The sequence below is a fragment of the Salvelinus sp. IW2-2015 genome, unplaced genomic scaffold, assembly GCF_002910315.2.
Source record: "Salvelinus sp. IW2-2015 unplaced genomic scaffold, ASM291031v2 Un_scaffold988, whole genome shotgun sequence".
Classification (NCBI taxonomy): domain Eukaryota; kingdom Metazoa; phylum Chordata; class Actinopteri; order Salmoniformes; family Salmonidae; genus Salvelinus; species Salvelinus sp. IW2-2015.
The window spans coordinates 313144-323472 of record NW_019942674.1 but is presented as its reverse complement, the minus strand read 5'-3'; the positions used below and the strand labels follow the sequence as shown (position 1 = coordinate 323472).

General features: G+C 42.8%; 1 pseudogene; it reads left to right on the top strand.

Moving 5' to 3' along the window:
- The first annotated feature begins 486 nt into the window (after positions 1–486).
- LOC112069330 (electrogenic sodium bicarbonate cotransporter 1-like) overlaps positions 487–10329 on the top strand; it is a 129200-nt pseudogene continuing 119357 nt past the window's right edge.

Below are 10329 nucleotides of genomic sequence, written 5' to 3'. Positions count from 1 at the left end.
TCTCTTTATCAACAGGCTGTTCAGTTCAACTTCTGACTACCAATACTTGTCACCGACACCACTTGTTGTAAGTGTCTATAGTCATGTGATCCATGTTAAAACACATCTGAAGAGGGATAGTGTTGAAAAGTAGTATTTATATTTCAGTCTTTTTGATATCCTGCATAGTCTTTTTTTATGTGAGCACTGATGCTTGACTAAATATTCAAATTAGAAAACAAGGGAGAAAGAAAGCTAAGCTTTCTTGTTTAGAATGGGCAGTTTGTGAAACATTTCCTAATTCTTAATGAGGGACTCATGGCACTATGCCAAGCTGGAGGACCAATAAAATGGGCTCTATTAGGTGGGAGAGGGGGCAGAGGGGAGGGGTAATGGGGCTGACTGGGTGACCAATGGAGAGGGTTTCTATTTGAGCTGTGGAGGGGACAGAGGGGAGGGGGGCTGGCTGTGGGGGACTGGGGGACCCCCTCGCCCTCCCTCTACCTGGGTCTTAGAGAGCTCCAGTAGGGACAGAGGACAGACCACAGTAACTTTCCCACAGAAGTGTAGCTGTTGTTCTTCTGTGGAGGGTTCCCACCTGCACTCCTTCTGGGACCTAGTTGGATAACCCGTTGGACAGTTGGGTTAGATAACCCTTACCCGTTGGACAGTTGGGGGTGAAAAGTTCCAGAGATGTCTGAGAACAACAACAACAACCATGAAGAGAAGGAGAAGGAGAGGGATGGAGAGAATGAGAAAGAGAGGGATGAGGACTGGGATGAYAATGAGGAGAGGGATGATGTTCTTGTTAGGATTCCTCCACCTCCACCTCCAGTGGTCAGAGTTGGCCAGCTGGCCCCGGGGGCCAAGATGAATGGGTTAGGAGATGAGGGAAAAACCATCCTGGATGGGCAGCAGCCTGTAAGCCGTAGTATCTTCCCTTTCTCTCCAGTCTCTCCAGCGGGCGAGAGGATCCGCATTATGCTGGGAGAGGATGATGATGGACCGTCACCACCTCAACTCTTCACTGAGCTGGATGAGCTGCTCTCTGTGGATGGGCAGGAGATGGAGTGGAAGGAGACAGCCAGGTAGGATGTCTAACTCTAACTCTAACCCTAACCTAACTAATAGTCAGGTAGGATGTCTTATAGCCTGTAATCCCTCCATTAGTTTTATTCAATATAACATTTAACTATTCAAAGTAAAGCATAGTATATTGAGATTTTTTTAAAGTTAATACAATTCAGTAATTGGACACCTGGAAAGATGAGTAAAAAACTCCTAAGTTTTGGGTGGTGTTGGGCCTCTGCCAGATACACGCTGGTTCCAACATGCCAGATAATCACTGGTGTCAACATGGTAGATAATCACAGGTGTCAACATGGTAGATAATCACTGGTGTCAACATGGTAGATAATCATCTGGTCGTCAAACATGGGTAGATAAATCACCTGGTGTCAACAATGAGTATCCGTCAGGTAAAAAACAACTGGTGTCAAAATGGTAGATAAACATGGTGTCAACGTAAATCATGGTGTCAACAGGTAGATAATCACTGTGTCCATGTGTATCACTGTTCACAATAATACGGGCCATGGTAGATAATCACTGGGCTGTCAACAAATGGTAGATAATCACTTGGTGTCAACCCATTAGTAAATCACTGAGGTCAACATGGAGAAATCACTGGTGCTAACATGGTAGATAAATCACTGGTGTCAAGCTAGTGCGGTAGATAATCACTTTCAACATGCAAAGGATAACATGGTCACAGTCGTAGACTACACTGTGTCCATCTCACTGTAGGTCAATGAATCACTGGTGTTGCTCAAACTATGGTAACCTAGATTAATACACTCGGTGTCAACATGTAGATAATCACTGGTGTCAACATGTCAGATAATCACTGTGTAAATTGAAAGCATTTGTCAACCCATGATCGATAATCACTGGTGTCAACATGGTAGAAACACTTGGTGTCAACATAGGAGATAGTTACCCATCACTCGTGTCAACATAAGCGGCCAAGACTATGTCACTTCGTGTGAATAACCAAACATGTAGCTATAATCAACTGGTTCTCACCATCCACATCTATAATAGATCAGCTTGAAGTTGTCAAAAACATAAGTAGGACTAATTCACTGGTGTCAAAATCGACTGGTAGAGATCTACGTCTATTAATGCGGTGATCAACATAGTATGATTAACACAGTGTCACACATGTAGAGAATCACTGGTTGTTTCAACGATTGGTAGACTAATCATCTCCCGAACGGTTTCAGAGCCCATCCCTGTAGATAATATCTACTGGCGTGTCAAACATGGGGTAGATAAATCCACTGTAAGTCAATCAGGTTTAATAATCCCACTGAGGTCAACATGGAGATAAAACATCTTTGAAGCTGAAATCCCAAAACAATATACCTAGATAAACTACTTTTAAAAGTGGTGGCAATATGGCAAGAATCACTGGTGTCAACGATGTAAACAGTTTATATCCTTGTGTCAAACATGGTGAGTACTATAACACTGGTGTCAAACATAGTAGATAATCACTGGTGTCAACATGTAGATAATCACTGGTGTCAAACATTAGATAAACACTGGTGTCAACATGCGTATAATAATCACTTGGTGTCCAACATGGGTAGATAATCACGTGGTTCAACTATGGGTCAGATAATCACTGGTGTCAACATGTAGATAATCACTTATTATCGAGAGCTGGATAATCAGGGGAGCGATGATTGTATATGAAATCACGTTCACCATGGTATATCAATCCACTGTTCAACACGGTATGAATAACTCTACTGGATGTCAACATGGTAGATCACGTAGTCCATCTGTAGATAGTCAATCACGGTCAACATAGGGAGTATAAACACAACGGTGTCAAAATTTGCGTAGATATCACTGTGTCAACATGGACTAGATTGAATCAACTGGTGGTTTCAACATGGTAGATAATCACCTGGTGTCAAACATGTAAATAAACACTAGTGTTCAACTAGAATTAATCACTGGTTCAACATGGTAAGATAATCACTGGTGTCAACATGGTAGATAATCACTGGTGTCAACATGGTAGATAATCACTGGTGTCAACATGGTAGATAATCACTGGTGCCAACATGCTAAAGAGGACAGGTCTACTAACATACTAAGTACATTTTCCCTCAATGACATTTTAGTAGCAGAAGGGATTTTTTAGCCCGCCCTGTCACTGTTGATTGGATTAATAAGCATTTTATGACTGTATACTGGGTATTGGTAATGATAATGATATTTGTCCTGATGACAGGAATCATAACCAACTCCTAACCAACTGTGCTATTGTTTGTTTTTTCGCATTGTTTGTAACTCATTTTGTACATAATGTTGCTGCTACCGTCTCTTATGACTGAAAACAGCTTCTGGACATCACAACAGTGATTAACGTAAACTCACTCACTGTTGTACATCGCCTTGTTCCGTACAATTGACCTTATTTTTTCGCCCAAAAAACGTAATACTTCCAGATCAACTGTAATATCAATATCAATGTAAAACACAATTTCTCCCCTTTCCAACAAAATTAATGAGGAGACCCTCATGATGCCCATCTCTGCATAATTCAACAAGGCAATGAGCTCCGTCGGGTCTTTTTAAAAATGGCGGGTGGGGAGCAAAGGCTACGAAGTGATCTTGAAAGGGGGAAATATGTTGGGTGAAGAAAACAGTGTTTTTTCACCCGATTTGTCCAACTAATGAACTTTAAAATGTAAATAAAACGTAAAGAGTTTATGTAATGTCTCATCACATACCTGTTTGAAGGTTTGTGTCAAATTTGAAGAGGGGTTTAGGGTCGCGCTAACGTTAGCCTCACAAGTGAACTGCAGCTGTTCCGGCTTTTGAGTGTCATGATGGCTTGCAGTAATGACGCGCAAAAAAAATGCAATTGGCACCCTAGTCATGAAATATTTGTTTAATATTAGCAATAATTCTATTAATTTAGACAAAAATCATGAAGTTTTCTTACAAGTGTATATGGTTAAGCATGATTTTAATCTGCGAGAGAAGGGCTACCCCTGGTGGAAAGAGGCTGTACGGCACAAAATGAGTTGCAAATGAGCGCTGTACGTTACAGAGTGACACGTCACGATGTAACGTACAGCGTCAGAGGGGTCGGTTTTTTCATCTTTTCTCCAATACTGTTAGTCCATTATCATGTCAATCGACGCTGAATCGAAACGTAGTTCACACCGCGGATTTTGATACCAACACAGTCACTACAGTCCCATTCGTTTTCATTGCAGCCCCGTTTGAATGTCGCGGTTACGCACATTTGTACGGAATGGGGTGAGTTTAGGTTACTTACCTCGAACTGGACAAAGATTTTTTCACAAAGAGTCCGAAGCGAAGGACATACTACTTTGTCCAGACAAGGCCCAAATCCCTTTCATCAGTATGAAGAAAAGACGGAGGAAAAGGAGGAGGAGGGCGGGGTGCCTTGTAAGAATTCGCCAATGAGTAGGTAAACCACCACTACACTCTGTATTATTGGCCAACGTGCAATCACTGGAAAACAAACTCGATGATCTACGGTCAAGACTATCCTACCAACGGGACATTAAAAACGGTAATATTTTATGTTTCATCGAGACTTGGCTGAACAATGACACGGATAACATAGAGCTGGCTGGCTTCGCCGTGTTTCGGCAGTACAGAGTAGCTTTGTCTGGTAAGTCGAGTGACGGGGGTGTGTATTTGTCAATATCTGCTGTTGCGTGATGTCTAATATTAAAGAAGTCTTGAGGTATTGCTCACCTGAGGTAGAGTACCTCATGATAAGCTGTAGACAACACTATCTACCAAGAGTTCTCATCTATATTATTCGTAGCCYTCTATTTACCACCACAAACCGATACTGGCACTAAAACTGCACTCAACGAGCTGTATAATGTCACGTGTGCTTCCTCTCCAGCCTCTTGGTCACCAGGCTAATCGTTATGGTGCACACCTGTCACCATTGTTACATGCACCTGCGCGTCATCACTCACCTGGACTCCATCACTTCCTTGATTACCTGCCCTATATATGTCACTCCCTTTGGTTCCCCAGGCATCATTGTTTCTGTTTCCTGTCTGTGCATTGTTCGTGTTTCTTGTAAAACACTCACTCCCTGAACTTGCTTCCCGACTCTCAGCGCACGTCGTTACATATAAGGCCATAAGCAAACAAGAAAATACTCATCCAGAAGCGGCGCTCCCAGTGGCCGGGGACTTTAATGCAGACAAACTTAAATCCATTTTACCTCATTTCTACCAGCATGTCAGATGTGCAACCAGAGGAAAGAAAATCCTAGACCACCTTTACTCCACACAGAGACGTGTACAAAGCTCTCCCTCACCCTCCATTTGGCAAATCTGACCATAATTCTATCCTCCTGATTCCTTCTTACAATCAAAAACTAAAGCAGGAAGTACCAGTGACTCGCTCAATACGGAAGTGGTCAAATGACGTGGATGCTACGCTACAGGACTGTTTTGCTAGCACAGACTGGAATGTATTCTGGGATTCATCCAATGGCATTGAGGAGTATGCCATCTCAGTCACCAGCTTCATCAATAAGTGCATCGATGGTGTTGTCCCCACAGTGACCATACGTACATTTAAAACCAGAAACCATGGATTACAGGCAACATCCACACCGTGCTAAAGACTAGAACTGCCGCTTTTTAGGACCAGAACACTAATCTGGACGCTTATGTAACCGGCTCTGTACCGGTACCCTTCCGCGTAATGTTCTGGTGAGGTGGAGGTGGAAGAGAAGGCTCGCTGGATACAATTCTGCCGGTTGTCCATTTTAATGACTGCATGGATTGGATACAAATGCAAGGCAAACTTTAATGCTGCCGTCTGGACTCTCATGCACAAGTATATTTACCCTTCCTCATCACGCTTTGAGCAAATTGAGGAGTAAAAGCATGGCTCCCGTTGATGACATCACAACATTAACATAATTTAGAACATAAATACAATAAAATAGTTCACCCTTCAAAGTAGTGCAATACATCTCAAAATAACCTTAAAATAATACATGAAAATAAATATGAGGGATTTTTGGTGAAATACATAAAGTATATTTTACATCTTTTACATTCACCCCTCCTGAATTTCACCAAAATCCTAAAGGCAGTGAGCAAAGCATATTTCCCAGAGTTCAATTGAACATTTCTGTTCCTCCATTCCCCATGGGATGGTACGCAGTTGTGTGTGACTTGGCGACACCAGAGAGCTTGAGAAGTTCTTCGATTAGCTCGCTCTCAAAATTGTCCCCTTGATCTGTGTGGATTCGCTCAGCAAATCCATAAAACCAAAATACGTTGTCCAATATCTTTCTGGCAACTTACTTAACTGTTTAATTTGTGCATGGAAAGGTGTGAGCTAATTTGGTGAAGTGATCTGTCACAACCAATACAGTGGTTCTTCCTTTAACTTCTTTGGGATAGGGGGCAGTATTTTGACGTCCGGATGAAAAGTGTGCACAAAGTAAACTGCCTGCTACTCAGGCCAAGAAGCTAGGATATGCATATAATTGGTAGATTTGGATAGAAAACACTCTAACGTTTCTAAAATTGTTAAAATAATGTCTGTGAGTATAACAGAACTGAAATGGCAGGCGAAACCCGGAGGACAAACCATCCCCCCCCCAAAATAATCATCCTACCACTGATTTCAATAGCTGGCACTTTTATAATAGGGCGAAATCGTGCCCGATTGCAGTTCCTAGGGCTTCCACTAGATATCAACAGTCTTTAGAAAGAGTTTCAGGCTGGTTTTTGGAAAAATTTGCCAGAAATTGTAGTTTTTCTAGGTGGCTCCCATTTTGGCTGTAGTGTTTCCAAGGGTGTGAATGAGAACGCGTTCTTTGGTATTTTTCTCCGGTAAAGACAATAACGATTCTCCATCTTAAATGTTATCATTTATTTGCGTATTAGGGTACCTTTTGTTTGATTATAAAAGTTGATTGACTTGTTTGTTGTTTGAATAAGTTTATTGGTAACATTTGGGATTCATTTTATATGCATTTTGAAGGAGGGGAACCAAGTGGATTATTGACTGAAGTGCGCCAGCTAAACTGAGTTTTTATGGATATAAAGAAGGACATTATCGAACAAAAGGACCATTTGTAATGTAACTGGGACCTTTTGGAGTGCCAACAGAAGAAGATCTTCAAAGGTAATGCATATATTATATCGCTATTTCTGACTTTCGTGTCGCTACTCTTTGGTTGAAAATTATTTGTTTTGCATTTGTAGGCTGGGCGCTGTCCTCAGATAATCGCATGGTTTGCTTTCGCCGTAAAGCCTTTTTGAAATCTGACACGGCGGCTGGATTAACAGCAAGTTAAGCTGTATTTTGATGTTTTCCACTTGTGATTTCATGAAAGTTTAATATTTATAGTAATTTAATTTAAATTTGGCGCTCTGCAATTTCACCGGAAATTGTCGAAATGGGATGGTAACGTCCCACTAATCCGCAAGAAGTTAAAAGTTGCGTCCTGCTACAGCATAACTTGCGGGCTGTCGCAGAATTCTATGTCATGTTATTTAAGTGTCAGCCATTGTTGCCATTAATGRTAGTTAGTGCTAGTTTGACCACCAGAGGGCATCTTTGAGAAGCATTTTACTTTTTTAATAATGGCTGTGCTAGAGAATTCAAAACCTTTTTTTGTAAGAACAAAATGGGATTGATTTGAAGAAATGTAGCTTAATTTGATTAATATTATGGTGTTTCTATTCGAAGAAAAATTAAACCCTCAGGGTTTCCGTTTGGAAAATATGGCGCTGTACAATGTAACCAGTCGGGAGTAGGCTACTGAACTAAGAGCAAAATAATCCTAACATTTCCACACCCTAATTGTAGGCTAACCAATACCCAAACAGAGATTCAGTGAAAATAAAATCTCATTGATTTATGCTTGTCTTAGAGCGGCACAAAACGGTGCTGAAATAGTTGACCACATGTCATTCAGTGATATTTATTCCCATAGTAATTCGTTATGGATCCATAATGAAATAAACATCTGCATTACAATTATAATGCAGGGTTAATAATATACACTGCTCKAAAAAATAAAGGGAACACTAAAATAACACATCCTAGATCTGAATGAATGAAATATTCTTATTAAATACTTTTTTCTTTACATAGTTGAATGTGCTGACAACAAAATTACACAAAAATTATCAATGGAAATCAAATGTATCAACCCATGGAGGTCTGGATTTGGAGTCACACTCAAAATTAAAGTGGAAAACCACACTACAGGCTGATCCAACTTTGATGTAATGTCCTTAAAACAAGTCAAAATGAGGCTCAGTAGGGTGTGTGGCCTCCATGTGCCTGTATGACCTCCCTACAACGCCTGGGCATGCTCCTGATGAGGTGGCGGATGGTCTCCMGAGGGATCTCCTCCCAGACCTGGACTAAAGCATCCGCCAACTCCTGGACAGTCTGTGGTGCAACGTGGCGTTGGTGGATGGAGCGAGACATGATGTCCCAGATGTGCTCAATTGGATTCAGGTCTGGGGAACGGGCGGGCCAGTCCATAGCATCAATTCCTTCCTCTTGAAGGAACTGCTGACACACTCCAGCCACATGAGGTCTAGCATTGTCTTGCATTAGGAGGAACCCAGGGCCAACCGCACCAGCATATGGTCTCACAAGGGGTCTGAGGATCTCATCTCGGTACCTAATGGCAGTCAGGTTACCTCTGGCGAGCACATGGAGGGCTGTGCGGTCCCCCAAAGAAATGCCACCCCACACCATGAGACCCACCGCCAAACCGGTCATGCTGGAGGATGTTGCAGGCAGCAGAACGTTCTCCACGGCGTCTCTTGTTGGGCGCCCCCTTTCAGTATTTGGGAAAACCCCTTGGGGCTTTCGTTCATCTGAGGCACAGCGGCGCCAGTGCAGCAATTTAGCCATCTTGGTGTTTCTCTGGCAAATGCCAACAGTCCTGCCAGTGTTGCGTAAGCACAACCCCCCATCTGTGACGTCGGGCCCTCATACACCCTCATTGAAGTCTGTTTCTGACCGTTTGAGCAGACAACATGCACATTTGTGGGCCTGCTGGAGCTCATTTTGCAGGGCCGGCAGTGCTCCTCCGCTGCTCCTCCTTTGCACCCAAAGGCGGAGCTGACATGGTAGCCGGTCCTGCTGCTGCGGTTGTCTGCCCATCCTACGGCCTCCTCCACGTCTCCTGATGTATCTGGCCTGTCTCCTCGTAGCGCCTCCCACTGCTCTGGACACTACGCTGACAGACACAGAAACCTTTCTGCCACAGCTCGCATTTGTGTGCCAATCCTGGATGAGCTGCACTACCGAGCACTTGTGGGGTTGTAGACTCCGTCGTCGATGCCTATCACTAGACCTGAAAGCACCGCCAGTTCAAAAGACCCAAAACATCAGCCAGAAAGCAATAGAGGAGACGAGAAGTGGGCGTGTCACCACCTGCAGAACCACTCCTTATGGTCGCGTGTTCTTCTAATTGCCGATGAATTTCACCCTGTTGTACTATTCATGTGCACAACAGCATTGTGGGGGAAATGTATTGTCAATCAGTGTTGCTTCCTAAGTGGACAGTTTGATTTCCACAGGAAGTTTGATGACTTGGAGTACATTGTGGTTGTTTAGTGTTCCCTTTATTTTGTTTGAGCATGTATTTGAGGGTTGATTGCTGTTTGTTGGGCAAAATCTGTTTTAAATACTTAACTTAAAACCAATGCATTGGTAGACTCAGGTAAGGATGGGACTTCACTTGACGTTAAGATGATGACCCGCGATCGCAAAGGCAATCACATCACCTCTGAAGCCACCGGTCAGAAAGTCGGTAAATAAATCCTTTGCTGCGACTCTGTGTGACTTGTGTGGACTGGTTGGGAGTAGGCCTAGGCTACTAAGTGACTGCAAGTGAAGAGCAAAATGATCCTTACATTTCCAATTAAAAATCTGACTGATTTATAAAGACCAGTCCCCATGCTCTGTCATTCAGTGATATTTATTCCCTATTGATAGTTGAAATAAACATCTGCATTTTGAGTATTTTTATAATTTTTTTATTAAGGAAGGCATGTAGGTCTCCTGATTTAAACCCAAAGTTGTTGCAACTGAAATTTAGTTGAATAATCATCTGCATGTTTGCATGGATTGTGACTCCATCTCGTTCCTCTTCAACTCCGCCAATGACTCTCCGCCAGTGACCTGACTCTCGTTCCTCGCCCTCTTCAACTCCGCCAATGACTCTCCGCCAGTGACGTGACTCTCGTTCCTCGCCCTCTTCAACTCCGCCAATGACTC